The following is a 13,911-nucleotide window of genomic DNA, read 5'->3' as shown; positions in this document are numbered from 1 at the left end:
CTGATAAACCTTAGAATTCCCTATTTATGCGCCCATATCTATCACAAGTGTTTCTACATTCACCTATATCTATGAAATATACTTCATCAAAAAAGACAAAGCTCTTAGCACAGAAAGTGTTTACAGCAGTATGGAAAATAGAGTTCTTTCTCCATCCAAAAGTAGTTAAAGATTTGGGATTACAACATTTTAATCTGAAGTTCACTATTTCGATAACATGAATCATGTTGTTAATGAAAAAACAACATCTCCAGATGGTTTTTGGTATGCTACATTTTCTTCTGAAAATCACTTGGAAGAAGTGGTTACCCATCACTTATGAACTGTGCTTTCTTTTTAACATCCATATTTTTCAAATCCATTATACAAACCTATTTTCCTTTACAGATATAGAATAATTGGTCTATAATTAAAAAGCTTTTTGATTTATTATTCAGTGCCCATAATAATGGAGGAGTTCATCTGTATCAACTTTTGGAGTTGGTTGATCAGGTCCATTCTGAGTCACTGGCTTTCCATTTAAACTCTGTACTGCAAGAATGTCATCCTTATATAAATAAATACTTGAACTTTTGTAAAATGGAAACATTATTGATACATCTGCACCTGAATCTATTGGTCTTAATCCATGTCCAATATCGTGAACTGCGACAGCATAGAAATTAATATCTGTTTTTGGTGTCTTTGTATTGGTATTAAGATACCACACCTCATATTCATCCATGTGAATTTCTTTAATCTTATTAATAATACTGGGATAAAATTCACGATCCCCTTCTATCAAAACTTCTTGGACAGAAATGCTGACCACTAGCTTGATTTCGATGTGCAAGTCTTTTATTGGAAATTATGATATTGTAATCTGTACCATGTTGTTCAAAGATTCAATCAGTTTTTTCCTGCCATGTTTGAAATGCTAATTCCACTAATTACAACATTCCTTTAACTGCACCTAAGTATTTCGATTAAATTGTCTTCTTACTCCATTCTGAAATATGTGATGTAAATGTGGCAACATGAGCTTCTACTTAACATCTAGAGCTTCTGTACTGATTTCTCCTGTTGGTGTTAAATTGTATTTCTGAAACAATATTCATTAAATCTAGAGTTTCTGTATTGATTTATACTGTTGGATTTAAATTGTATTTCAGAAAGAATTTGAGAATTTCTTTTAATTCATCATTCCATTCAGAAAGTAGCTCAGCAACCTGAAAACCTATATCAAGATAACTGTAGTCTTATAAGAGTTCTATAACTTTTTCTTTATCACTGTTTCCTGCAGTTACATTAAGAAATAATAATGTCACAGTCAATGTTCTCCTTTATATGTATTGAAAATCTAAAATGTTTTAAACAACAGTACGTTTTTTGTAAACTTAGCTGTTATTAGAACTATCGAGGCCAAGCCATTTCATGTATGCTTTATCTCCTTCTTTACATACCACTTTTTCAATTAAATGTATACCTAGGTATTTTGTTTTCTGGCATCTCATTCTCATAGAATTTACCAATGATTTTCTCACCATTTGAATCCTTAAGATGATAATATGGTGGATTACTTTTAAATACCTTGTCAACAGGAAATAAATCTGTTGACCATTTGTCTATATGTCCTTTTTTGAACATGTTTTTAATTTTATTAATGCAAAATTTATCACCAACTTTATACTTGTTTTGTAGGGATTTTAATTGCTTGTGATATACATCATAATAGATGGTTTCATGATTTTTTAAAGTTAATATGAACAGAATTCATTTTTATTTCGTATGTGACAAGTGTTGTTGTAGTCATGTACTAAGTTTGATAACATATCGATTCATTTATAATTTCCTTGTATCGGAAACTATTTCCACTTTTTTTTCTTACTGTGTTCTCTTTCCCCCTCTGTCCATCTGCTCCTCCACTTTTTCTATCTGCCCCCTTGCCTCTGTTCATCTGTTCCTCACCACTCTGTCTTACTATCTACCCCTTCCCCCCTCTGTCCATCTCCTCGTTCCCCCTCTGTCCATCTGCTTCTCCGCCTGTCTCTGTCCATCTGCTGCTCCCCAGTGTCCGTCCATCTGCTCCTTCCCCTGTCTATCGATCCCATCAACTGCTTTCTCTCTCTGAGAATCTGCTCCTCCCCCTCTGTCTGGGAATCTATGCCTCACCCACTCTCTGTGAATCTTCTCCTCGCCCTCTACTGTGAATGTCCCTCATCACCCTCTCTCAGTCCGTCTCCTCCTCTCTCTCTCTTTGTCCAGCTCCTTCTCTTCCCTTTCTGTGTCCATTTACCCTCCCCTCACTGTGTCCATGTCCTCCTCTGTCATATCTGTGTCTATGTTCTCCTTCCCCTCTCCACCTGCAAATGTCCTCCTTCCACTCTGTGTGTGTCCATCTCTTCTTCTGTCTTTCGCCACCTTTTCTCCCCTACTCAGTAGGAGATACCCTCCCAATATTCGTTTCCCAAATAGTAAAATGTGTACCACATTTGACTAAAATCTATGCCGAGGTTAAGCAGGAGCTTTTATCCATAGCTTTGTCAGAGTAGACATATGTCAAACATATTTACCACGTTTCGTACATAATTACACAAATATTTCACCTGCATTTGTAGCGAATTTCGTCCAGTGATTTCACGCAGATCAGTCCCTTATGACTTCATATTTCCTGAAAATGTGTCGTACAGTGATATTCAGTGGTATGCGTGGACACTGTCTGCAAAATGCTTCGTGAATACAGTTAATAGTAAAGAAGCAATAAATTAAAACGTCATGCCTGATGCGACACTTTTCTTACATGAACAGCGTTTTGTGAGGGCTGTCAGCGAGAAGTAGTCCCGTAAAGGACCGACATTACGTGCAACATTTATTGCAGATCACTAAGTGCTGACATTGTGAACTACTGGATGAATAAATTCTGCTAATTTGCGCGACGTGAGCTACACTAACTACTTTTTCATCCAAACCCCTACCCTGCTCCTTTGATAGGTCGGGGAGTTCTTACACCCTCAGCGATTGTCTCCAGACCGTAGATGATACGTGTACCAAATTTGCTTAAAATCGCTCCAGTGGGTTAGGAGGAGAAGTGGAACGTACGTACATACACAGATATACAAGGTGTACGGAAACTCCCATTATAGACTTCTAGGACTTGCATAGGGAAATGAGAACATAATATTTTGGATAGGAACCCATGTCCGGAAACGAAACGTTTCCGTTCTACGACGGTATCAGTTCAGATGTTTAACTTATCGACTTATTCTTGAGGAACTGAATTAGGCGTGACGCAGTGCAATTGTTAGGTAATAACCAGAAAGGAAACACAACGAAACATCCATTTATCACTTATGCAGATTTGTTTGTATTAACACTTAAACATTACGTATTTACATTATTCCAGGGCAATAAACAACTCAGTATATTGTATATACAGAACGTAATGTTTGAGTGTTAGTACAAACAGATCCCCGTAAGCGATAAATGAATGTTTCTTTGTTTCCTTTCGAGTTGTCACCTAATAATAGTACTGCGTCATATCTCATTCAATTCATGAAGCAGAAATGCAACCGTGGTAGAACGGAAACGCCACTTCTCCGGTCATAAGATTAGATTCTATCTAAAATATTACCGGTATGTACTCACTCCCTTCTACAAGTCCTAGAAGTTTGTACTGGGAATTTCCGAATATCTTGCATACATCCATCCATTATTATAACATGTATCGATTCCTGTTATCAGAATTAAAACGTCTGAGTAGCTCTCAAAATTGAATAAGTGTTCTTTCAACTTATATACCAGTCTTTTTGTTTCTTAAAGCTTACACTTGCACGACACTGAATGAAACATGCCTGGACATCTATTGCGTTCACCCCTAAATCGTTAAGATGTAACTACTGCAATGATTCTGAACTGTTATGAGAACCTGTCCAGCTAGACTCACGCCTTGCGAACCGGTTTTAAAGGCAGCAGGAGACGAGGCGTTGACCTGCACCGGCAGGCGTGGTGGCGTGTCCTCCCTGCCGCTTTCCCAGCTACTATCTACAGCGCGGCGTGGTTTACGGAGGGCAGCGGTCAGATAAATCTCGTCTGCCGAGGCGCCTTAAGCGAATGCGCAGCTCTTGCAGGACAGTATCTTACACTGAGCAGCGCACATACCATACATACCCAGCTGAAGCGTCCATGGGAATGCGACGGTTCCTAATAGCTGAGAAAACTAAACAAAAAGGAAGAAAAGAAAGGTGGAGAAAAATAATTGTATTTCCTCGCCTTACTATAGCCTAGCTTACCGTAAATGCATGCTACTTCTGCACCGAAGCTGGGCTCCAAACGCACTGCTGTATTTCTGGCGTGAACTTAGCTCAGTGGGAATATAACTTCGTGTTTATGGTATTGAGATGAGAAGTGCTATGATGAAGCTTGACCCCTGTATGGAAGGTCAATAATTTAAAATATCATCTCGTTTATTTCGTGAACAGTTCAAGATAGCAAACGACAGTAATGTTTCTCTGCTACGTCAACGTCCTGATCGAGTTTTCAGGGGGGGGGGGGGGGAGGTTGTGGGCGGGGAGGGGCACCATTAGTGGTAGAAGAAGCAAGCTCCGCTTACCGAAGACCGATGTATGACACTACACATGTGCTCACTGCTTCGTCACGGATGGTGTGGTGTTGGCAGAAGAGCCAACACCGTGTTACTAGTTGAGGCCGAAATGCACGCGTTTTAACTCACGCAGGCTGGCGTGAGGAGGGAAGAACTATACTGACGTGAGGTCTGGAACATGACAAGGAATTAGAATTCAGAAAGCTGGCGGAATTAGTTTGATACTTAACTTTAACCCATTAATGATGAACGTCGCTCTTGACAGTACATGATTCACAATATTGTCTGTTCAGAATTCATTCTAATTACTGAATATGGCGCCTTGCTAGGTCGTAGCAAATGACGTAGGTGAAGGCTATGCTTAACTATCGTCTCGGCAAATGAGAGCGTAAGTAGACAGTGAACCATCGCTAGCAAAGTCGGCTGTGCAACTGGGCGAGTGCTAGGAAGTCTCTCTAGACTAGACCTGCCGTGTGGCGGCGCTCGGTCTGCAATCACTGATAATGGCGACACGCGAGTCCGACGTATACTACCGGACCGCGGCCGATTTAAAGGCTACCACCTAGCAAGGGTGGTGTCTGGCGGTGACACCACAGAGGGCACGATAGTCACTTCGTAGTGGCTACAATACACGCAGATGCTGTATATTTAGATCGCTTTTATGGATTTCAGCCTACGCAGAACTAGGAAGCCCTCGTTTAATACGTCGTGAACAAAGTATAGGCAGACGGCTCGCAATAATTTTTTTATGGCAAGGTATACTGTTTCGGGTGGCATTCGAAAGCTCTTGAAAACCAAATTATAGTGATAAAACGCTTGGTAATACTGTCATTGAAGCTTGTCGCAAAAACATCCGAGAAATGCTCTAAAATTGAAATACTAGGTGGCTTGAATCGGCTATTGTGGTGTAACCACCACCAAGTGGTCCTCTTATCGCAGACTCTGCCCTTGCGTCAAGTCTGTTTACTTGTTTCGACAAAAGCTGTTTACTAAGACATGAGCATGAACACACATGAATAATAAATAATGAAATAATGAAATAATAAAATAATGAAATAATTTTCCTACGCGCCTCCCGATACTTGAGAGATCAGCATACAGTTGAATTTACGACTATCATGGCAGATACTGTGTTTACGTCGCGTGAAATAGGGCCAAAAGGATATTGATTTTGTGTTAGTCGTGTAGGCCTATAATTTTGCTGCATATAACTGCGGAGTGCGGCATGAGAGGCCCATATGACGGTGCTTACTCCGCAGTAGGCGATTATGGCCTTACTGCATTCGAATTTCGGCTCATTTCAAGGATGGGCGCCTCTGTAGCTCACTGGTTGGCAGCACGGTAGCTCAGCGATACAATTCGAAAAATATCAAGCTACATCCGCACAAAAAAAAGACGAAGAAACAGATCGAAAGATAGAATACAATGAAAATCGTTAGAGCATGTGACTGCTATGTGGAGGACCCGGCTTCGATTCGGGCAGCTGCCAAGGATTTTTCCTTGGTGGGAGGACCGGCAAGGGATACAGCCATCCTCGTGATGAAAGCTGAGAATCCATTCGAGTGAGAAGAAAGCCGACAAGGGTACGGAGAGCAACGAATGGCCCATCACAGCCAGAACGAAGAACTTTGCTTGTTTGCTCCAGTTCAAAGATAATTGTGCGTTAAGTTTCAACGTCAAAATTAACAATCTTTATATCGCTTAACACGCCTGTTCGAGGGCTTTTGAATGATGTTGAAAATAGCACAAGCAAATGGCCCATCACGGCCAGAATGCGGAACTTCGCTGGCTTGTTTCAACTGTAGGATGCTCGTGTACCCAGTTTCAACGTCAAAATTAGCAACGGTTACATCATAACACACGTCTTTTCAAGAGCTTTTGAGTGACGTTTAAAACAACACAAGCGATTGGATTGCTTCAGTTCAAGGATACTTATACGAAAAGTTTCAACGTCAAAACTAACAAAGTCTCTTCAAGAGCTTTTGAATGTCGTTCAAAATACCACATCGTTCTTTTTTTTATAAAAAGAAGAGAAAACTTACTCGCTTCTGTATATCGGATGATACAATTACGTGTTTCTCTGCATAGTATGTTTTATCGACGATCTCGGTTTTATATCACGAATTATTCACTAACAAAAGGATCACACGGTAACTGGGTTATCGTAATTTTTTGAATTTATGATACGTGTAGTTCAGAACTCAAAATACCTCTCCCAAAGCAGTTCAGGCGCAACTCTAAAAAGTAATGGAGATAATCGACTTTCAAGTTTTCCGACCATTTTGAATATGCTAACTAACTTCCGACAAGCAGAGTGGTTTTGTGATAGAGTGCTCGTCTGACGGGCGGGAGGCGTGGGTTCGATTCCTAGCAGAGTACTTGTTTTATGAGCATTTACGTGAAGTTTTAAATGCAGAAAGATAGAGAAAAACTTAATTTGTATTTTTTAACTACACAGAATTGATGAACAATCTTTTATACAATATCGGTAACTAAAAAATCTTGTTTGTAATGAAAACTTGATTTTTGTGAGTAACACATAGTCAGAAATAAGAAGACGTGAATTTTTAATAAAAATGACAATTAAATGTATTACTTAGCATAAATTTGATGATTTTTATATTTAACTGGCGTATGTATTCGAACTGAACGGAAAAGGGCGAAAAAAATAATGACCGTTACGAGATTCGATCTAGCGATTACCAGATCAGAGCGATTTATGTGTCTATCTATGCTTCAAGGAAATGCTCGTAGTACATGGAATCCACTCTACCTCTCTCAAAAAGAACCAGTACACCTGCAGAATTTAACATCTGTATCAACAGTAACAAATCACTTCATTCCACGAGACTCTGTGGAAACGTTTGTTAACAAGTCCAAGACAATGTAGCACAGTCCCGCGGTCATAAATTGAACCTCCTAATATCCTCTCTCTTACCGGCTAAACCGCGGTGATGACGATAGGGCTCGATGCGAAACATTTTAAAAGTATCGAAGCTTATAACCGTTGCAATTACACGTATAACAGTCAATTTGTTTGAAATAGCACGGTGCTAGCCGGCCAATAACTGGCCGCGTTTCGGCAGCGGTTAGCGGCGAACACGTGTCTTCACGGCCGGGGCGCGAACAGTTGCGGCAGCTGGCAGCTGGCATCTGTACTTAGAGGCGGCATTTCGTGACTGAAGCAACCGGAGTACGTGCTGAAACGGACGCCTTGCTGTTTGTGGCTTTGACTCACGGGGTCGCCCGGTATTGGGCAACTGGTCAACGGGTTTCGTTCTAGACCCGCCCATCTGGAGCAGTGATGTAAACATCAGGTTCTAGCGCTCCCGTTAACGACTGCGATTTATTACTGAAAGTCAATCGTCGGAAGTTTCCTTTGTCAGGCTACGTCCGCTCCGGAGAGGTAGGAGCAAAATTACACAAAACACCGAGCGAGGTCAGCGCACTGGACGAGCATTCTAGACGATGGTTCAAATCCATTCAGATTTAGGTTTTCCGTGATTCCTCTAAATCACGGTACATTCCTGGATGGTTCCTTTGATGAGTAAACGGTCAATATCCTTCCCTAATCCGACTAGTGCTCCGTCTCTAATGACTTCGTTGTCGATGGAAAGTTAAACTGTAACCTTCCATCCGTCCTTTTACTCCTAAAAAAAATCTGATTTTAGCCGTGATTCAGATGAAATTACAACCTTTAATCAAAAATTTCGCTTTACATACCAACGTCAGTTTATCATTCATCGCAATTCAAGTTACAAATGAGTGAAACAGGTTCATTTGAAGGCTCCGAGCCGGCCGTTGTGGCCGAGCGGTTCTAGGAGCTTCAGTCTCGAACCGTGAGACCACTACGGTGGCAGGTTCGAATCGTGCCTCAGGCATGGAAGTGTGTGATGTCCTTAGGTTAGTTAGGTTTAAGTAGTTCTAAGTCTAGGGGACTGATGGCCTCAGATGTTAAGTCCCATAGTGCTCAGAGCCATCTGAACCATTATGAAGGCTCCGATATATTCAGCCTTTACGCAGTATTTATTGGCGAAGCTTAAAATCTGCTGTATAGTACGTTACAGCAAGATGCCTGTGGTGATTCAATGTTATGTGTACATAGGTATAACTATAATAAATAGTCTTCAAATTTATATACTGCCAGACAAGCCAAGACCACCATCATATTCAAGCCATAGAAGGAGAGAGATAACAGTTGCAACAGAATCTGAAAAGCCATATTCCAATTGGTCCTAATCGCAACCATCTTTGACGTTCGCACATGATCGCGTATTTAATCTGGAGCCTTTTATAGCCAGATACCTTAAATACCACTTTTCTGAGGGTCGTTTAAGAAATTTTGTAGTTTAGTTCTCTGCAGCAAAAGCTGCGTAGTTCTGCAAAGTTTCTACACTGAAGAACCAAAGAAACTGGTACACCAGCTTAAAATCATGTAGGGCCCCCGCGAGCATACGGAAGCGCCGCACCACGACGTGGCATGGACTCAACTAATGTCTGAGGTAGTGCTGGAGCGAGCTGACATCATGAATCCTGCAGGGCGGTCCATAAACCCGTAAGAGTAGAGGAGGTGGAGATTTCTTCTGAAGAGCAAGTTGCAAGGCAGATATGCTCAATGATGTTCATGTCTGGGGAGTTTAGTGGCCAGTGGAAGTGTCTAAACTCAAAAGAGTGTTTCTGGAGCCACTCTGAAGCAATTCTGGACATGTGGGGTGTCACATTGTCCTGGTGGAATTGCCAAAGTCCGTCATAATGCCAATGGACATGAATGGATGCAGGTGATCAGGTAGGGTGCTTACGTGTCAACTGTCAGAGTCGTATCTAGACGTATCACGGATCCATATCACTCCAATTGTACACGCCTCACACCATTACAAAGTTCCACCAGCTTGGACAGTCCCCTGCTGACATGCAGTTGTCCATGGATTCATGAGGTGTCCCTTACAACCGTACATTTCCATCCGCTCGATACAATTTGAACTCAGATCGTCCGACCAGGAAACCTGTTCCCAGTCATCGACAGGAAGCAGATGCTGTGATATGCAAATGATTAGTTTTTCAGAGCATTCACACATTGCTGGCGCCGGTGGCGACACCTACAACGTGCTGCCATACGCAAACTTTCCAACCGACTTCTCATACACAAACAGCAGTTGACCGGCGTTGCCTGCTGAGACGTTGTTGTGTTGCCCCATGTAAGGAGGAAAAATGCGTACCATCACGTTTCAGACTTTGATAAAGGTCGGACTATAGCCTATCGCGATTGCGGTTTATCGTATCGCGACATTGCTGCTCGCTTTGGTCGAGATCCAATGACTGTTAAAGGAGGGTAATACGGAACACTGCGCTGGATCCCAACGGGCTCGGATCACTAGCAGTCGAGATGAGAGGCATCTTATCCGCGTGGCTGTAGCGGATCGTGCAGCTACGTCTCGATCCCTGAGACAACAGATGGGGACGTTTGCAAGACAACAACCATCTGCACGAACAGATCGACGACGTTTGCAGCAGCATGGACTATCAGCTCGGAGACCATTGGCAGCGGTTACCCTTGACGCTGCATCACAGACAGGAGCGCCTACGATGGTGTACTCAACGACGAACCTGGGTGCACGAATGGCAAAACGTCATTTTTTCGGATGAATCCAGGTTCTGTTTACAGCATTATGATGGTCGCATCCGTGTTTGGTGACATTGCGTTGAACGCACATTGGAAGCGTGTATTCGTCACCGCCATACTGGCGTATCACCCGGCGTGATGGTATGGGGTGCGATTGGTTACAGGTCTCGGTTACCTCTTGTTCGCATTGACGGCACTTTGAACAGTGGGCGTTACATTTCAGATATGTTACGACCTGTGGCTCTACCCTTCATTCGATCCCTGCGAAACCCTACATTTCAGCAGGATAATGCACGAACGCATGTTGCAGGTCCTATGCTGGCCTTTCGGCATACAGAAAATGTTGGACTGCTGCCCTGGCCAGCACATTCTACAAATCTGTCACCAACTGAAAACGTCTGGTCAATGGTGGACGAGCAACTGGCTCATTGCAATACGCCAGTGACTACTCTTGATGAACTGTGGTATCGTGTTGAAGCTGCATGGGTAGCTGTACCTGTACACGCCATTTAAGCTCTGCTTGAATTAATGCCCAGGCGTATCAAGGCCGTTATTACGGCCAGATGTGGTTGTTCTGGGTACTGATCTCTCAGGATTTTTGCACCCAAATTGCGTGAAAATGTAATCACATGTCAATTCCAGTATAATATATATGTCTGATGAATACCTGTTTATCATCTGCATTTCTTCTTGGTGTAGCAATTTTAATGGCCAGCAGTGTACGTTCCTTATCGCGTCACGAGCACGCAACATCATCAGGAAGCGTTCAGTCTGTTTTGGCTCATCAGAGTATGTGAATTTCAAAATCTGTTGAACCGTGATAGCGGCTACTAGCTGGACAGTGCATAGAATCCCATTATCTCCACGATTTGCTCTAATCGAACACGACAGAGTGCACTGACGGCAGCAGCAGACAGCAACGCAGAGGGCGACTGAGTTCCGCTATTCCACCAAGGAGGGTGCTGCCGACGGGCAGTGTGGTTCATCTATTAAGTTTTCGACGCATGCGCAAATAAGTTACAGCGTGCTATATATTGCGAAGTGGTGGATGTTTTCGCCACTCGACCGCCACCTCACCTGGACTCCCCATCTCCTTAACATCCAAAACAAAGCTCACAACTGCCTCCGCCTCCTGAAACTCCTGTCGGGCCGGACGTGGGCTCTGCATCCTTCCACCATCCTTCATACCTACAAATCCTTGGTCAGCCCCATCCTCTGTTATGCCAGCATCGCTTGGATTTCCGCCCTACCCCGGTTCTATAAAGCCCTCCAAATCCTCGAACGCCATGCGCTCCGCCTCGCCTTCCGCATCCGCCTTCCGTCCCCCACGTGCATCCTCTAAGACCTCATCCCCTTCCTCCACCTTCTCCTTTTCCTTGAACACATCCTCACACTATATATTGTCCGCCGCCTTGATTCCCCTCACCCCCTGGTTTCTCCCATCCTCTCCACCCCCAACCAGTTGCCGCGCCTTTACCGTTTGTGTCCCACCCTCTCTCCATCTCCACACCCTCCATCTCCTTTCCATACACAACTTCCACCGTCTACCCCTCCCAGATGATGAGCTTCGCCCTGACATCTACCCTTCCTGCCAACTCTAACCCCTTCTTCCTGCCTCCTCCTCTGGGCTCCCTTTCCTCCCCCTCCCTTCTCCTGAGCGGCTTCCCCCTCCTACTCCCCCGCCATCTCTTGTGCCTCCTTTCAGTGTCTCTGCGCTCCCTCCTGCCCTGCCTTCCCTCTTCCTCTCCCGCCCCACGTCTCCTGCCTCTTCGTGAACCCACTGATGCCCCTCCTCTCTTCATCCTGCCGCTTTCCCAGCTGCCCCATGCTCTCACCTCCTTTTCCATACTGTCTCACCTTTTCCCTCGGCAGGTCCCACCTGGCAGTTTTATTCTTCGTCGTGTGTGCTCCAAGTGGGTTTTAAGTGTTTTGTTATGTAGTGATTTTACTACTGTGGCCGACTTTTAACCTGTTCCTGCGCCTTCAGTGCCTTCGCCAACTGTGTTTTTGAACTTTCTGGTGACTTTTTTATTAACTGTCCCCCATGAATGTCTCCATGTCCATGTATATTTTACCTCCATTTTCTCCCCTTACTCTGTTTTATATTCCCCTTTTTTATATCCTTATGTTTGTAATATTTTATTCTTGTTTTATTTGTAGTTTAGTTTAGTGCCGCTGACAGCCGTCCCCTGCCCATATGGGGCAGGGGAATGATATCACAATAAAGAAACAAAAAATGTTTTCGCCAGTCTGCGACGGCTCACCTGAAGATGACTGGCAGGTGCCCGTTGAAATACCGTGAAGGACGACTGGTTGCAAGCCCGAATTTTGTTTGAACAATCATCAGTGTATGTTCGTGGATTCAGAGTATTAATGTTTGTGACTGTATTAAAGGGCAAAATATATCTCATGTGTTCAATTTAAAAATAAGGCAAACTGAAGGTTAGTCCCACTTTGACTGTAATACGAATCAATTAATGGACACAATATTTGAGTTTATAGTAAGTCCGAAGAAATGTTCATAGTAGTATGAACCACATGCTCAGAAAACATTCAAGAAAATGCCCTGTAAAATATTAAAACAGTTCTTTCTTTCCTCACAACCATGTCAGATGGGTATAGGGCCCTTCTGAAATCAGCGATTCACTTGTTTCTTTCCCTCTACTTCCTCCCTTAACCGTCTCACGTGCTCTTCCACGTATTTTGGAAAAACAATAGTGTTGTTATACATGTTGCTTTGCTTTCAACTCTCTAAAATCTCCACCAAACAAATGATGAAACGTGGCTAGTCCATTCATCAACCCTAAGGGCATATGACTAAAATGGTAATGATGCCATGGAACCTTAAATGCCACTCTGAGCGTGTCCTCTGGTGCTACTTCTAGTTGATGATAGCCACTCTGTGTTTCTATAGTGACAAAATGCCTACTTGCATCTATAATACCATCTCATAATTGCTAATAAATGAACTCCTCTGTCAACAAATGTTGCTTATGGGGTGGCTAGTAGGAGTTATGGCACTCAGGTAATTCACTATCAGTTGGGATTCTGTGTTGCGTCACTGGGATTGTTGTAAAGCCCCACATAGTCTTAATAGGTATTCAGATTCCAATAACACCTCTTGTGTCACTAATTTCTCCATTGTGTTTAAATGTTACACTTTCTCAAGCAGTGATGTTATACTGGTGACTTGCTTATGTCTAGAGTTCGAATTCGTCCTATCCAGATCATCTTCATCTTAAACATCCAGATTTGCAAATAGCAAGCCTCTAGATAAATCTATGACTTTGGTCACAAAATTGTCTATACTAACAGGCACTAATTGGTTACTGTCCATTTCCCTTACATGTATAATACTCCTGTACATAAAGCACCATTTTTTCCCAGTCGGCTACGGTCGCAGGTTCGAATCCTGCCTCGGGCATGGATGTGTGTGATGTCCTTAGGTTAGTTAGGTTTAAGTAGTTCTAAGTTCTAGGGGCCTGATGACCATAGATGTTAAGTCCCATAGTGCTCAGAGCCATTTGAACCATTTTCCCAGTCGCTCAACCACACATAACACATTCAGAAGCAGATTCGAACCCACGCTCACTCATAGAAGTTTCAGTGTACCTTACGGTACTTTATCTCGAAAACTGATCCTTAGTGCTCATGGACGCAGCTTAACCGTCTCACGTACCACTAGAGATGAACCTTGTTGTGGTATATTTCG

Source organism: Schistocerca gregaria, chromosome X (assembly GCF_023897955.1).
Source record: "Schistocerca gregaria isolate iqSchGreg1 chromosome X, iqSchGreg1.2, whole genome shotgun sequence".
Taxonomy (NCBI): domain Eukaryota; kingdom Metazoa; phylum Arthropoda; class Insecta; order Orthoptera; family Acrididae; genus Schistocerca; species Schistocerca gregaria.
Note: the sequence above shows the minus strand (reverse complement) of the source record.